The sequence below is a fragment of the Aythya fuligula genome, chromosome 3, assembly GCF_009819795.1.
Source record: "Aythya fuligula isolate bAytFul2 chromosome 3, bAytFul2.pri, whole genome shotgun sequence".
NCBI classification, from domain to species: Eukaryota; Metazoa; Chordata; class Aves; order Anseriformes; family Anatidae; genus Aythya; species Aythya fuligula.
In genome coordinates this window covers 46,882,706-46,897,977 of record NC_045561.1, presented here as the reverse complement: position 1 = coordinate 46,897,977, position 15,272 = coordinate 46,882,706, and the positions used below count along the sequence as shown (strand labels likewise).

General features: G+C 46.3%; 1 long non-coding RNA gene across 1 annotated transcript in view; it reads left to right on the top strand.

Annotated features, from left to right (window-relative positions):
- Positions 1–416: 416 nt before the first annotated feature.
- Positions 417–15,272, top strand: part of LOC116487309 — a 34,873-nt gene continuing 20,017 nt past the window's right edge. Inside the window, exon 1 of the long non-coding RNA XR_004253065.1 lies at positions 417–469. This is a non-coding gene — a long non-coding RNA (uncharacterized LOC116487309). The remainder of the gene's footprint in view (positions 470–15,272) is intronic.

Here is a 15,272-nt window from a genome sequence, read left to right as displayed (position 1 = left end):
ACTGGTGCTTGTGGCATACAGTGTGCCCATGTACAGTTGTGAGCATTGCCACTACTAGCATCCATAAACAGTGTAGCTCTGTCCCCTCTGTGGGACCTCACTGTCCCTGCATAAAATCATATTGCCTTCATATATAGGTGCAGAGATCAAAAACAAACATGGTCAACTTCCTCAAAAATCATCCAAAACTCTATGAAGTAACCATAAAACACCCTGTCCCGAAGTGTACAACATAGTGTTGGATGCTGAGCCCCCTTGGGTAAGGGCCAGAAGAAACTCATGTCCCATAGAGCAACCACCTCCTGTTGCATGCTGTTGTGTTAATTGGGAGTGGCCTGGCTTGAAATGTGCGGTCCATCCAGCTCTATCAGCTTCCAATTTCTGTTTTCTGGGTGTAATTTCTAAGCCCTTCCCAATGGAACAATTGCCTAAAAGCAACGCTACTTGCCTAGCTCCAGATCTGGAAGTGGTGAGTGGTCTCCTTGCATCTTGCCATCTCTATTTTGTGCATTAGTGACATTACTTAATTTGTGAGAGCTCACGCTTCCTGCTCCTCCTGTGTCCCTGGGGTGCTGATAGAGAAGCTGTGTGAGCGGAGCGAGCAGAGGGGCAGCTGATGATGGAGCCATCAGGGAATGGTTATTCCAGCAAAAGCTTTTCCTTTACAGTTTACATTTTGGGAAAATGTGAATTTTGGGGAAGTTGCATCTGCTTCATCCCAGAGCACTCCCTTGGTGGTAGCTGAGGCAAAACATTTCTGCAATAAATCTTCCTCCTTTCTCCCCTTGTGTAATGCTGCAGTGCACTGGGAGAAAAATAGCTGTGCTGCTGTGAGGGTGGGGGCAGGAGAGAAAGCAAATGGCAGGGAGCTCTTCTCTGGTGCATGGGATGTAAGGCTGCGTTTCTCCAGCTTCTTGTGGCCCTGTAGCTGCGCAGCCTAAACCTGTCTTCTCTGGGCCACCATTTGTCCGTCCTGGGAATTTTGTGAGGCTGAGATGTTGTGGGGTTTTCTGTTGATGTGAAGGGCCATGTGGGGACCCCAGTGCTGCGAAGTGGGGTAGCCTGGGGCCTCCCCCATGGGATTTTCAAGGTGCGGAAGAAGACACCAAGGCAGCTGCTATTGGGGGGAGCCCCTTTTCTACAGTTGCCTTCTCCTTGATCCCTCCCCTGCCCAAACCTGCCTGCTGCAGCCTCCCGTTTTGGTTGGCTGGATGTGGCAACCATCGTAGCTGGGAAATTGCCATGTGCCCATGAGGGCAGCGCCAGCACCTTGCTGGGCAGGCTGGTGACTGCCGTCGGCACTAACAGCATGCTGTGTTTCCACTCCCCTCTGGAAAACAACTGAATTCCTCCTGAGCGGGGGCAAAATAACAAGAAACACTTTCTGCTAGGTGTTATAAATCAGTTACTGTAATAATAAAGCAGGATAAATATAGAGGATAAAACCCCGATCTCTTTCAAAATGTTCTTGGTGTGGGGGAGGAGAGTGCCTCCTTGCTCAGCACCCCATTTTGCAGTGTGCGTTTTATTCCTTGGTTGTGCTCTGGAAGAACTCTATGCCTGAAACTTTTTTTATTAACACTGAATCATTTATGTCTGCTACAAAGAAAGAAATTGCAACTACACTGCCTCAAGAATCAAAGTAAAGGGAACATCTGCTCTAAACTTCTTGCATCCAATTATTGCTTGCTATGCATTCTTACTTACTGGAGTAATGTGACTAAATTAAAGCTTTTTTCTTGTGCTTGCTTTTATGCATTGCTTTGGTATAAAATGTGTGGCTTGCTTAAAATCAACCTACAGCTAAAACTATGTCCGCATAGAGCTGAGCCCACGTGTACTTTGATGCAATTAAGGGCACAATAGGAGCATTCTGAAAGATTGCCTCTAAAAGGCCTTTTGTTTGCTCCCCCATAGGGGCTGGCTGTACAAGTGTGCAGAAATGCAACATTGAGGAAAAAACCTCCATGAAGAACCCTGTAGACACAGAGCCGTGTTTTCTGTAGCTCAGCAGTAGGCTGTATGCAAAAGCAGGGAAGCAATTGGTGCTGTGAGGGTGATGATCGTTTTGATAGGAATCCCCCACATCACAGGAATGTTTCTGAGGAAGCCAAAAACCCACCAGAAACATTCCAGGGCCACAAACCTGCAAACCGCCAAAACCAGCATCGGAGCCGCGCTGCCGGCAGCGAGGCAAAGACAACAGCAGCAAATCAGGCTAGTTCTGCAGGAGACGGAGACAGTCAGCCGCTATTTTTATTTTTCTTCCTTTCTACAGTGCATACAGCATTACCATCAAGCTTAATTGATTGAAAAATATCTGGAAAATAAAGCTCTTGAACTTGCATGCCTAGAAACCTACCAGTATCACGTGCGTAGCAAAGGCCACATATCTCACGAAATACCACAACATTTCACAAAGGAGGTTTAAGAGCTCCAATTGAATAAAGCTTTCTCTGTGAAATATCTTTATGGGTCTACAAAGCAGTTAAACCCTCCTTGGGAAAAATGTGTACATCTCTTCCAGTGCAGCAGTAACAGTGTAACTACCACTGAGGTCTCATTAATAAGGTTTCTCCCTTATCAGTAGAAGGAAAAAACAAATCTTCATCACAGAAAATAAATTTAAGCTACTAAATTCTGACTCTCTGCTTTTAAATCCTACAACGCTATGTGTAAATAAAAAACAAAACAAACAACAAACCTCTGTCTTACTATGCTCTGGCTTTCCTTAAGGGGTGGATCCTGCTACTTAAAGTCAGTGATGACAGTAACAGGACCAAAATAAACTCAGTAGGACCCTTTTCTATCAATAATTTTGCCACTGGCATAGTACATGATTGTTTTTTTGTGGTCTGTACTATAGCAGCTTTTAATTATAAGACAATTTGGTGCCACGTGCTGTAGGAAAATTGGGCAGTTGCAAACCCTGCAGCGTTCCTTCATACATACTTTAATGGTTGTTTTTCTCCTTAAAGAAAGAAAAATAGTACTCCTCTGTTCTCTGTTGTTTTCTTTCTTTTTTTTTTTTTTTTTAAGCTTTTATTCCTCGAGCATTTTTCAGCTCCCCAAGAAGATGTTTGCATTGCCTCTGCTCACCAGTTTCCTTTCGCACCCACAAGTATTTCCAGCTTTTTATTTGCAGAGCGTGGTGGTGCACTGCCTTCTCATGTCTCCCATACTGTTATAATTATATTTGGGGAGTAGAGATGGATGGTGTGCTGAGCGTATGCTTTGTTTCCCCACAACCCTCGCTCACGGCTGCTCTGTATGATGTGATCAATAGCAGGCACTTGTACAAACAGTAGTTTTTAATTTCTAGTTCTTGGTTTCAAGTTTCTTGTGAAAATTTCCATGTTTTCCTTGTGTTACGTGGTGCAGTTTCATTTGCTTTGCCTGTGACATCCCATGATGTCTGTCTCCCTCCCACCCTCCCGTGCTGCCATGGCCCTCACCCTGAGCTGCGTGTATGGGAAGGCCTGGCAGCACGGATGGGGCACGGGCCAGGGCTGGAGGTGCCTGGTCCAGCCATGGGAGTACAGGGCCTGCCAGGACACCGCTTGCCTGGAAAAGGGCTGGGGAAGAGCTGTGACCACTCGCTTCCACACCCTGCAACAGCCCACTTGGTCCTTTATCAAATATCCCCAGTTGGAAGGGACCCACAAGGATCATTTGGTCCACCTCCTCACTCCACACAGGAGCCCTCAAACACCAGACCCTGTGTCTGAGAGCATTGTCCAAATGCTTGTTGAACTCCAGCAGGCTCAGTGCTGTGACCACTGCCCTGGGGAGCCTGTCCCAGTGCCTGACCACCCTCTGGGTGAAGAACCTTTTCCCAACCCCCAGCCCAAACCTCCCTTGATGCAGCTCCATGCTGTTCTCTCAGACCCTTCGCTCCTCGTTGGATGAGGTGGAGCACAGTGGGCAGCACGGGGTCGGCCAGCTGCAGCCCTGTGTTGCTGCTCCTGCTTCTGGCTGGGCAAACTGGGGCCCCACGTAAGATGTGTGTGAGCAAAGAGGATAAATCCCAGCCTCTCACCCTAGTGGCTGCTGATGTTTCCCCGGTGCCCAGCCTCCTCCTCAGCGCCTGCTCCCCACGAGAGCGAAACGAGGAAGCGGCACCGCGTGACTGCCCTGGTTTCGGTTCAGCTCAGGCACAGCCAGATGTGGCTGCTGGGCTCAGTGAAGTCAAAGGCACTGCTCATATGAAAAAGGAGAGCAGGAACTGGCCCCTGGCTATGTCTTACACATACATTCTTGTGGCATTTTTTCTTTTTTTACCCCTGGGTGATTTATTTTTCTACCTCTAGCAGTGCTTTAGATGGACCATATTTGCGTTTTAGCTATATCTTCATCTCAGTGCTGTGTGGTGGTGTTCTAATCCATTTTACTTGAATGAGTATGTCCCAGGATATCTCCCACCCTGGTTCTTCACTTGCCTTTTTGTATCTAACTGACTTTCTACAGAAAATGTCAGGAGGCTGGAGAGCTCCATATCTTACATCACTTGGTGATATGATACAGAAGTAGTATACACTTAGCTTTAAAGACCAGCCAAGGTTAAAAATCAGTGATATGATCTGTTTATTTAGGAATTTATACAAAACTGCTGCTGCTACCCAATATAAGAATCATGAAATTTGCTGTGAGCAACATTTCACTTTTACTGTGAACTTTACTGCACTTACTCCAGTAAGATCCCAATAAAAGTGGGAAGAAAAAAAAAAAAAAAAGAAGAAACAAACACTGCCATAGACACATATATGCAGGGGTAATAAGGGGTTGGGGCTGCTGACACAGGTGTCAGCCCACCTCCCAGCCAGCACCTGGAGAGCCCCTCATCTGAAGTGAGCAATGCCAAGTGCACCCCGGTGCCCTGTTTGCAGGGAGGAGGGAAATAATACCTGCTCAGGGTCACAGGTGAACGTGGGATTTGGTAACGGAACTAAATTAGCAGGGGGGAGGAAAAGCAAAGCTTATGGTAGGAGCTGCTGGTACAGAAATAGGTAATAACCCTTTAACTTGAATTTTAAAGGGGAACATTAAACCGTATTTTTATGCGTTACTCTTTTTCCCCTGTAAATTCCAAACCAAATACAAGAAATGAGAAGGGAAAAAAAAAAAAAAAAAAAGATAAATTACAGCTGAAAATACCTTGCCCGTTAGACCAGCTGTAAACTCACATCTGTGGCAGCAGGAGCATTAGCAGGGGGCCTCAGTGAGGGGATGCGCCAGTTGCCCAGGAGCAGGGTGAGGAGCCCCAGCAGCCCCTGTGTCTGACTGAGCCCCGGTGGAAGAGCAGCTTCTCTTGAAGAAGAACAGCAGCTGAAAACCTGGATCAGAAATCCCATACAAGGACCTGAAACTGCACATTCTCAGGCTTTGCTGCTGGGCTGGGAGCAGGGTTGGTCCCTGCTTGCAGGCTCCATGCTCTCCTGCCGCTGGCTTGCCCCATGCCCTGCAGGCCACAAACCAGGCAAGGGCTGCCACTGTGTTAGGAAATGAAACAGCGTCAAGGCACGGGCCTGGGCTGGCTCCCAGGATCTGTTCCAAGGGGACAGAGCTGAGCTGACCCACAGCTGGGCTAAGATCTCCCAGCAAGTCATTTCTCAGTGAGCAGTCTTCTGCCAGGATGTTGAGAGGCCAGAGGAACAAAGTGCTCTCCTGGCACGTGCCACTTGGATGTGGCCACCCAGCCATGGGCAGTCTCCTCCTCTTATCCCTGTGGTGCTCAGCTCGCACCAGCACCTTCTTGGAAGCACCAAGACGGAGCAGGAAACGTGGAGCTGAGTGCCTCCGAAATGGAGGTCTGCAGGTAAGAGCTGCAGAGGCGATACGCGAGTGCAGGAGGAAGCACTCGACATCAAAGGGCAGAAGGACAGAGAGGTTGTGCTCTGTAAGAGGAAGGTGAAAAAAAGCTAGTGAGAAAAGGAGGAAATGTTCTGGGAGAAGAAGGAAGAGACCAGCAGTGTACAGTGGGAGAAGAGCTGCAATGGGGAGAGGGTCAAGGCAAGGGAGGTTGGTGGTGGGGAAGTGGGAGGAAAATGCAAATTAACAAAGGAGCAAAGGAAAGTGCTTATGCCTGTGGTAGGTGGGTCCAGGAGGGAGGCAAAACTCTTCCTGTGCTTTTTCTGCTCTAACAGGGGGATGTGGCTGCAAGATCTCCTGCTCAGGGGATCTGCTCGGAGCTGCTCCTCCAGGAGACAGCGAGCCTGCGCTCGTGCTCTAGGACAGCACAGTGCTGAAAAACATTAAGTGCATAAAAATCATGATACGAGACAAATAGATACTTATTCTTGCATAGGAAAGAGAAAATACTGCTTAAATATTTAATCATGTTTTGGTTTACAATAGTTTAATGGTGTTAAAACATCTAATACATGCTCACAAAAAAATCAGCATTTTAAAGCTATAAATTATTCTGGTTGATTTTTTCTTTCCCCTTCTAGATAAAAGTAACCATTTGACAACAGGCTCCCTCAAACGACTCAGCCCATGATAGTCTCATTACAGGCTAACATATTCTTTCACACGTCTGAACCAAACCACTGAGAAAGTAATAAGTGATCATTCATAGACGCAGACTGGTAGCTAATAGCATCCTCACTTACCTTCCAAACATTGAGCACAGTTAAAATAAATTCAGGATGTATGCATGCGGAAAACTCGATTGCAGTCACATCAGAGACGAACCAAAAATGGAAGCACTCAGAATTACTAGCGTAAAATCCAAATAATGACCTATAATAGATATCAGCCAGAGAGGACAACACATTCCCTGCAGTCATCTTAAAGGGGCCTTGTCAATGTGCTCAGGACCCCTGCTCCAGCAAATGCACGTACATCTGGCTGGGCAGATGTGCTCTATATAGGCAGATAGCCTATAGGACACACCTGGGCCACAGTCCCCGTTGTGTTACTGGAGAGGTATGCCAATCCATCTACTGTGTAGGCAAAGTACAGTGGAAAGTCAGAGGAAGGTTGCCATGCGTCTCTGTGTTTCTCTCCTGAGGCCATCGAACCTTCCAGGGTGCCTTTAAACAGGGAAAAAATGAAATAATTCAGAGGTCCCTTAAAAAAAAAAAAAAAAAAAAAAAAAAAAAGAAGACTCAAGAAAGGTCTATTTACACCTCACAGACTCCTTAGGCTGTGGTAGTAGCTGCAAGTCACTGGCGTCTGGTCAATGAGCCTGTCAGATTTGTCACTCTTGACGTGCAGTGATGTCTTCACGGGGCACCAAAGCGCTGCTGGGGTGTCCGTGGGTACCCCCAGGGGCAGGCAATGAGAGAGCTGTCACATGTTCTGCAGCACATAGAAACTGCAATCTGGTGGATGGTACAATACGGTGATTTATGAAAGGCTGTGCTCCTCCTGCAGCTTTTACTATTTCATTAAACAGCACTCCTATGTAGTACATGAAGCTGCTGGTTCCTTGCTGGGGCTGGCAAAAGTTTATTTAAGGTTGCGTCCTGTTGGCTGGTGAGCTGAAAATGTTGCCACAGATCATCAAGAGGGGGAAAAAAGCCGCCTGGTCAGCACAGCGTGGACATCTCACAGGGTGAGGGGAACCTGGGGTTGAAGGGAAAATCCAGCCATCAGCTGCACTGCTCAGTGCAAAGTGAGAAGGTTTACACACTGGACATGACTGCTTCAGCACCAGGGAAAATACAAGCAGACTGTGTCTCTACGGTTTAATGATTAGGGCAGGTAATTAGAGCTTGTTGGTTCCCACCCCTGCTCTGCTATTGACTTGCTGTGGAACATTTGGGCTGTAGCTTGACCTCCTTATGCCCTAATTTTCCCTTGAATAGCATGGGAATGCTAGCTGTTTTGTTGTGGTGTTGTGATGCTCGGTTAATTGAGGGAACATGCCAAATGCACTACACCCAGTGAAAACGGTATTCAGAGTGCAGCATCATTAGGATGTATATGTGTTTGCATTTTAGCAAACATTTAAATTCCACGTCTTAAATATCCTTTGCCAGTGCAACTTGCAAAAAAACAAAAAGCAAGCACTGCTAACACAGCTTTGCCACACACTGTCAAGTGCTTATAAACCCTATTTATAGCTACAGTTAAAGATTCAGATATGCAAGTACTCCATTAAAAGACCACATTAATGAGCCCTTAGAGAAAATATCTCACAAAGCCTTCTGAGCTCGTAACTGCTCAGTTGTGCAGGGCTTCTTGCTTGTTAACATTCATAAAATATAAATACTGTGTACTAAACACCAGCACTTTGTGGATTGCAATGACTTATCTCACCGTCGACAACTTAACTTCTGCAAGTGGAGATGCAGCAGCGGAGCTCAGCTACAGGCAGCCAGGCTGCACCAGTCACTCACGTGCCTCCCTGCTTGGGGGCCTTCCTTCCCGCTGCAAGGCTGAGTGTCAGGCTGACTTGCAGGTCAGTATCTGTGAGTATAATTTCAGAGAGAACAATCAAACCTATTAGCTGAGAGTGGCAGAGCTGGGCCTTCCTGCAGCCACAGCTCCAGAGCGTGGCAGGCATTCAGAGCAAAATCTAATAGATAAAAGTCACGGGAGATTTTTTTTTTTTTTTTTTCCCTTTGACATAAGCTAGCTGATGGGAAATGTCATTTGAGAGAGAGAAAAGTTGCTATATTTGATTTGTCATTATTTCTCCATTGTCCTTTTCTGTCTGTGATTGTGCATTTTCCGTTTTCTCTTTCTTTCCTCTCTTAGAAGTCCGCATCTAGGTTGTGACAGATGCTCTTGCTTAAACATTGATGATGTATGTTATAGCTATTGTTTTGCATTGTGTAAACAAACATCCCTTGAGCCCACTTTAGAATAATTCTCTGTAACCTTTAATACTGCATTTCCATTCACCCAGGAGTCACAGAGGGCTCAAGCACTGCAGATGACCAGTCCTGGTTTTCTGGCTGGCTGGCTGTAAGCTGAAGAAACTGAGGCAGGGAAGGATGAAGCGACTCACTGGCAGCTGTTTTCTGGCATGTGTAACCAAACAATTTGTGGCCTTTCCTTTGCACTTTGGTCCAGCTGCCTTTCCCACAGACGGTGACCTCCTGGAAGGAGCACTTGCGCTCCCAAAACGAAAAACACAGGCAGGATGCTTTAAAAACCTCCAGGGCAACTCTTAGTGTTCAAATGTGCCATTGATTTCAGTAGTGCATTAGCTGGCTTGTTAAGCAGGACTGGAGTGCTCAGCTTTATTTTATTGTGGCGAGTCCCTGACTGTTCAAAATGTTAGCATCGTAGTGTAAGAGCAAACCCTCCGGTGCCATAAACTGCCCGGCACCGCCTGACTGCAGAATGCCTGATAACACAGGGTCATCTGCAGCCAGCTGGGGATGCAGCTGGAGGCAGGGCAGTGGCACCACCACAGGCTGCCTTGCTGCTGCTCTCCCTGTTTCTGCCCCTTTACCTGTGTCCCTCTGTCTTTGGACTAAGCATTGCTGTCTCTCCTGTGTCCTGGGCATCCCTTACCCTGAGCACAGCCGTATTTCTGCGCAGCCCCAGGAGCATCTGTAGGTGACACCCCTATGTCACTAGTGCCAGTAAGCCTGAGAGATGTCAGGAAAAATCCCACAGCCCGAGGAGATTCCTGCTGAACTGGGAGACGTGGCTGGGGTTGGGGATGGACACAGTGCATCTGCCATGCACGTAGGATGTTTCATTATTAGGATGGGGTAAACTTCTGGACTCCATTTGCTATTGGGACTGAGCTTCTCTAACTAAAAAGGGACTGCACGTCATGGTTTCCAGGTTCATGGTCAAATGCATGCCAAAATCATAAGGTGTAGAAAAGCTTTAACAGCCCAGATTGTGAGAAATTCAGTCTGGAGTGCCCTTATCGCACGTCTTCGTTGTCAAATAAACCCCTCATGGAGCTCTGGAAGAGAAAGCCATCAGGATCAGGCTGTCCCTGATGTAGGGGTTTTGGTCACCCATGGATGGCACCTGCAGAAGTGGCTTTTGAGGGCTTCCCTTTGGGGTTGTTCTTGTGGAGAGCATCCATGCCCAGGGACTGGGCAGGAGAGTGAGGGTGCTGGCATGGGGGGGCCTTGGTGTTGTAACCAAACATCTCAGCACCAGCAGGGGTCTTGTGTCTGCCTCTGGCCAGAAATGTCTCTGTGGGCTTGGAGCAGTGGGAGTACTAGGATCTGCTCATCTTCTTCCAGGATTAGCTGGCAATGAAGCAGGGAGCTGGGGACTTCAGGGCTTACAAGAGCAGTTGCCCCCAACATCCACTTGGGGACTGTGGCTGTAGGGAGTTCATCTTCTCAGTTTTAGCTTCTGTGTAGGAAGCAAATTCCAGCCACTGAGGAATTAAATACTGTAAACCACTACAAAGCAAACAGGTCATGTCCATGTCCGTGTCCACCATCCTTTGGGTGATGTGAAAAAACAAGAAGGGTGGAAAACACCTGCTGCCAGTCCAGAGGCTGCCTTGCAGGGGGTGATGCTGGCTGCAGGCTGGCCCAGCCGTCAGCCACCTTAATTAAGTACATATAAATTAAGCCTCTGTGCAAGAGCAAAGGGGAGGATGGGAGGAAATTATGTGGGAATGAGGAGTGAGCAAATGGTGCTGTTGGATGGAGGATCCACATGTCGGACAAGGGGGCCAGGAAATGGGAAGCTTCTTAGAAGAAAGCAGCCAGGCTTCTGAGAAGAAGAAAGGGGAAAAAAAAAAAAAAAAAAGAAAAAAAAAAAAAGAAAAAAAAAAGGAATGAATTTAAAACAAACAAAGAACCAGAAAACATTTTTTGTTTTTAGCTGAATTGCAGCTAGGCACTTAAGTGACTTTACAAATGCAGATCTTACTTTCCTCCCTTGGTTTCCCTCTCCATAAAATGCAAATAATAACACTTTATTTGCTCACAGGGTAGTGCAAAAACAAGCTCATTCATGTCTAGGAAACACTCACATGCTACATGGGAACTACAGCAAAGATTACGAATATATAACTAAAACTGTGGGCTTGCACTGTGGCACTTGGCATCTGCCCAGATAGGCGATGCATCATGCAGAAGGGATAACAGAGTAGGGTATGAAAATGCAGTCCAAAATTTAATATGTTCTCAAATCAGGAGCTTGAGACTCACCAGAACTGGAAATGGAAAAATTTTAACTCACAGAAAACACAGAGGGAGGCAGATGTGTGCTTAACATAGTAAAAGACAGCAAGGAGGGGAAATACTCTAAGGTATAGTCCACAGAGTTCAAGAAATCTGTATACCATTGAGAAATAAATCTATTTGGACTAGAAATGACCACTGTGGATGACCAGGGAAATACGAAGAGCAATAAAGAGAGAAGAATATGAGACCTATAAATCAGCAGGGTCAGCACTGCAGGAATTGGTACAAGAGCCTGTTGTGAAAGAAGAATGCAAGAAAATGATCCAAAAAATGAGTGAGGAAAAGAAGATGGGAAAAGATGTGAACACAATAAAAGATTTTATAAATTTGGTGTATAGGTGTATAGGAAGCCAAAGGTCACTCAGGGAGACAGCCAGCACCTTCCTGAGCAAGAGGAGGCTACCTTGACTAAAAGGGGCTATTGCTGGGGAAGTGAGTTACTGCCCATGCCTCAGTGTTCAGCAGGGAGAGGTGGAATGTCTGTCGTAGTAAATAAACAAGCATTAGCTGTAAAGGCTACCTGGGAATCAAGCATTTGGCTAAACACACCAAAATAAAAAATAAAGAATTATTCAAGAAGAGGGTTGCTCAACCCCCAAATTCATTTCTAAAAATAGATGCCAAAGGAATGAAATCAGCAGGGAAACTTCAGCTGGCTATGTAAGAGGTACTTGGGAAATTAAGAGGAGGCATCACTGCATCCTGAGCTGCTCAAGGGGAATAATGGCAAAGAAGTGTCTGTGAGCTCTGCAGAGCACATGAGACAGCTGATTAGCCTTACCAGAAAGACAGTTATCATTGGAAACCAATTGTTTTACTTCATTAAAAAAAAAAAAAAAAAAAAAAAGAGGAAAAAAATAAAACAATTTTAGCATTCTCAGATTTCAAAAGTACAGAGATTCAGTGCATGATGAGACATTACTGTGTAAAATGAGAGGTATGGGATCGAGTCTGTAAATGCCTGGCTTGATTACAGAAGCCAGGTGGTGATAAAAAAAAAAAACACAGGGAGATTGTTTCGGATAGGGATGGGTAACGGAGTGACGTGCTGCTGTAGTGAGCTCTCCTAGCAGTGCACAGCTGTCACTGGGAAGAAGGAGCACAGGGAAGCGAGGACATCAAAGAAAGAAGTACAACCGACAGCAAAGAGGAGGAAGGCTTTTGGAAAGGGAGGGTATTTGCACCGGTGTATGAAATTTAACCTGAAAAAATGCGAAGCTGGGAAAAAACAAGTGAAGGTGAAGGTGCCTTATGGAGGTAACTGGGGAAAGTCAACATTAGAAAAATACCTGAGGAGGTAATGCTGAGTTCCTATTTGTGCCCCAATTTTAAGGTTCAGAGAGTGAAAGAAGTAGGTGTGAACATCACAACATCTCGTTCTTACATACTTTGATGGAGTTCACAGCCTTAACGCACGTATTTACAATGCACAAGGAGGCACAGCTACCCAGGAACGGGGCGCAAAGCTCCCTTCATGCTCGTAGGTGGTCAGCCTACGAGGAGAGCTGAGAAGAGGGCCTGGCTCTGGCCCAGCCCCTCCGAGGGACCCGGTACCTGGTGACATGACAGGCTCCGTGCCTGATCCTACGTGGTGTCCTGGGCAGTGAGAGTGGAGCTGGCTGTAGCACTCCCTTCGGAAGGCTTCTCACCACCGCCCATTATGAGGGCAATTAGAGCGTGCTGCTGAGATGGGGGAAAATTGAGTCCAAACATCACTCTCTTCCTGCAGGTATTTCAGCCCGCAGCTCTCCTGTGTAATGCCTTCTCGGATTAGGCTTTTTGGACTCCTCCCGAGGAAAGATATCCTAATTTGTATCTGCCGTAATTGGTCCACGGGGAGGATGAGAGCTGAGGAGGCTGTGGCCTGGCGAGACCATCCCGCCTGGCCCAGGTGCCACTCCTGCTGCTCAGGTGCTCAGAGAAATTGGAAGGGAATGTATATGTGAGCTCACTGAAGTCAATTATGTCAATTCAACTGATATCTTTCTCAGATAAAAGGTAATTATATCCTAGATAAAGAACATGCTTAGTTTTCCTGGTTAGAAAATGCAAATGATTGGTGATGTTGGAGGACCCGGGGCTTAAAAGGGGAACTGTGAGGTAGATACAGATTTGGCTAATGGGGAAATGGCAGCGAGAACACTCAGAAAAGGAGGTAATGGGGAACAGCGGTGGGGGTCTCAAGAACCATCTTTAGGACCCCATTTACCAGAAGGAGGTAACAATGATGTTTTCTGCAGCCATGGTGCCAATGGGAAGGGATGGCTTGATGCCCCAGCACCCTGTGCTGACCACTGGATGCTTTGGTGTCTATGGGAGCAGCCTCGTGACCCCCGCTGCACACTGAAGTTAGATGGTTACAGCGTGCTGCTGTGAATAGCTTGCTTTGCCTAGGAAGAAATTCTTCCCTTAATGAATAAATCTTGGTGTATCGGTGTCCCTGTGTATTTCCAATTGGTTTTGTTGAACTTTTGCTGAAAATGACTTGTAGGCCAAGGTGCAAAAAGTAAACCAGGAGATGTCAGCTGTCATGTCAGTAATCCTCATGCATGTTTTCATGAATCTAGACCCCAAAATGTGTCAAAATATTTACTATTGTCCTCGAATAAGGTCAATAAGGGATCTTAACTTCTAATCTAACTGCTGCTGGCATTTACCTCTCATCAAAGCAATTACTTTTGCATGTTTGTATGTAGATAGGGAGAAATAAAGGTATGTTAGAGCTGCAACATTAACACTTGTTACGCTAACACACAAGTGTTAAACTTTTCTTTGCACTCTAGCCATTTACATTCGTGGCCTTGTGCTTCCATCTGCAGACGTGGACTTCTCTTCTAGGAGACCTTTAGCCACAGTGAAATCTGGAAGTAACATGTCAGGTGTAAACAGAAGGCCAGTCCTACCTTTAAATGTTATACATACCTTATTTTGAAATAGGGTTCAGTCTTGATGGACTTACGTGGACAAAAAGAGCCTGCATTCCTTGTTGAGACTATTTTTATCTCTGAGGGGCTGGGATCTGCTAATATATTAAAATGAATCTCAATTTATTGATCAAAACGCATTGCAAAATACCACTCCATACCATTTCCTTTTTCTTTTTTCCTTTTTTTTTTTTTTTTCCCTCATTAATTTAAATCATGTAATAAGAAAAGACCAGCTATGTTAATTGGTGTGACTTCCCTCAAGGGCATTGTGAGGCATGAAATAATTTCCCTTCATTACTGACAATGCAGGGACAGGGGTTTTCCCGCAAGGATCTGTCTCGTCTGGTGATCTGGTGACTGTACACAATGGTGATGGGATTAGGGGCATAATGTTTTAAAATTAATTGTTAGTCTAGGGCTGGAAGGTGTCGAGGAAAGAAGAAGCTTACAAATACAGGGATTGCATTCGATTTTGAGGCTCTTGGAGGTGTTTGTGTCCAACTGGTACCCGTCAGGCAAACCCAGCCTGCTGAAGCACCATTTCGCCCCAGCTCCTGTTTTCTTTTCAAAGGGCAGCTGAGCTGGTGTTTGAAACATCCCACAGACCAGCAGAAAACTAAATCATTGTAAAGCTGGCCAGATTCATTTCTCCTTTTTACTTTTTATTTTTGGGAGTCAGAATTTCGTTTCCCTAAAGCGCAGTGAGAGCACAGACACAAGCTCCCAGGCTGGTCCCATGGCGACTGAGCCATGGCTGCTGAGGTCTGGCCACTGCTGCAGCGGGCAGGCACTGCCTGCCAGGCCAACACCACGCTCTCGTTGCACCAATGCAGGTGACACTAGCTGAGGAGGGAGGAAAAACAAATCCCCCCCCACCTTTTTTTCCCCCTTTTCTTTTGCTGAGCTAGCACAGGAAAAAAAAAAAAAAAAAAACGGTTGCTGCTTTTGCTGCATTTGCAACATTTTCTTTAGCAAAGTTTTTTTTTTGGAAACCAGACTGCCTGTGTGCGGGGGAAGTGAACCTCCTGACGGCCATGTCATTTCCTCTGTGTCCGAGCAGCTTTTTGTCTGAGCGCACCACCTCCGCTGGTCCCACTGAACAGCTGGCTGCAAGGCAGAGGGAAATTCCTGCCAGCTGTTCCTCCAGACACTTCTTAACAAGTCTTTGCTTCAGCTTTAATTTTGCTGGGTTAACACACATGCTTTTGGGTGTTGTTCC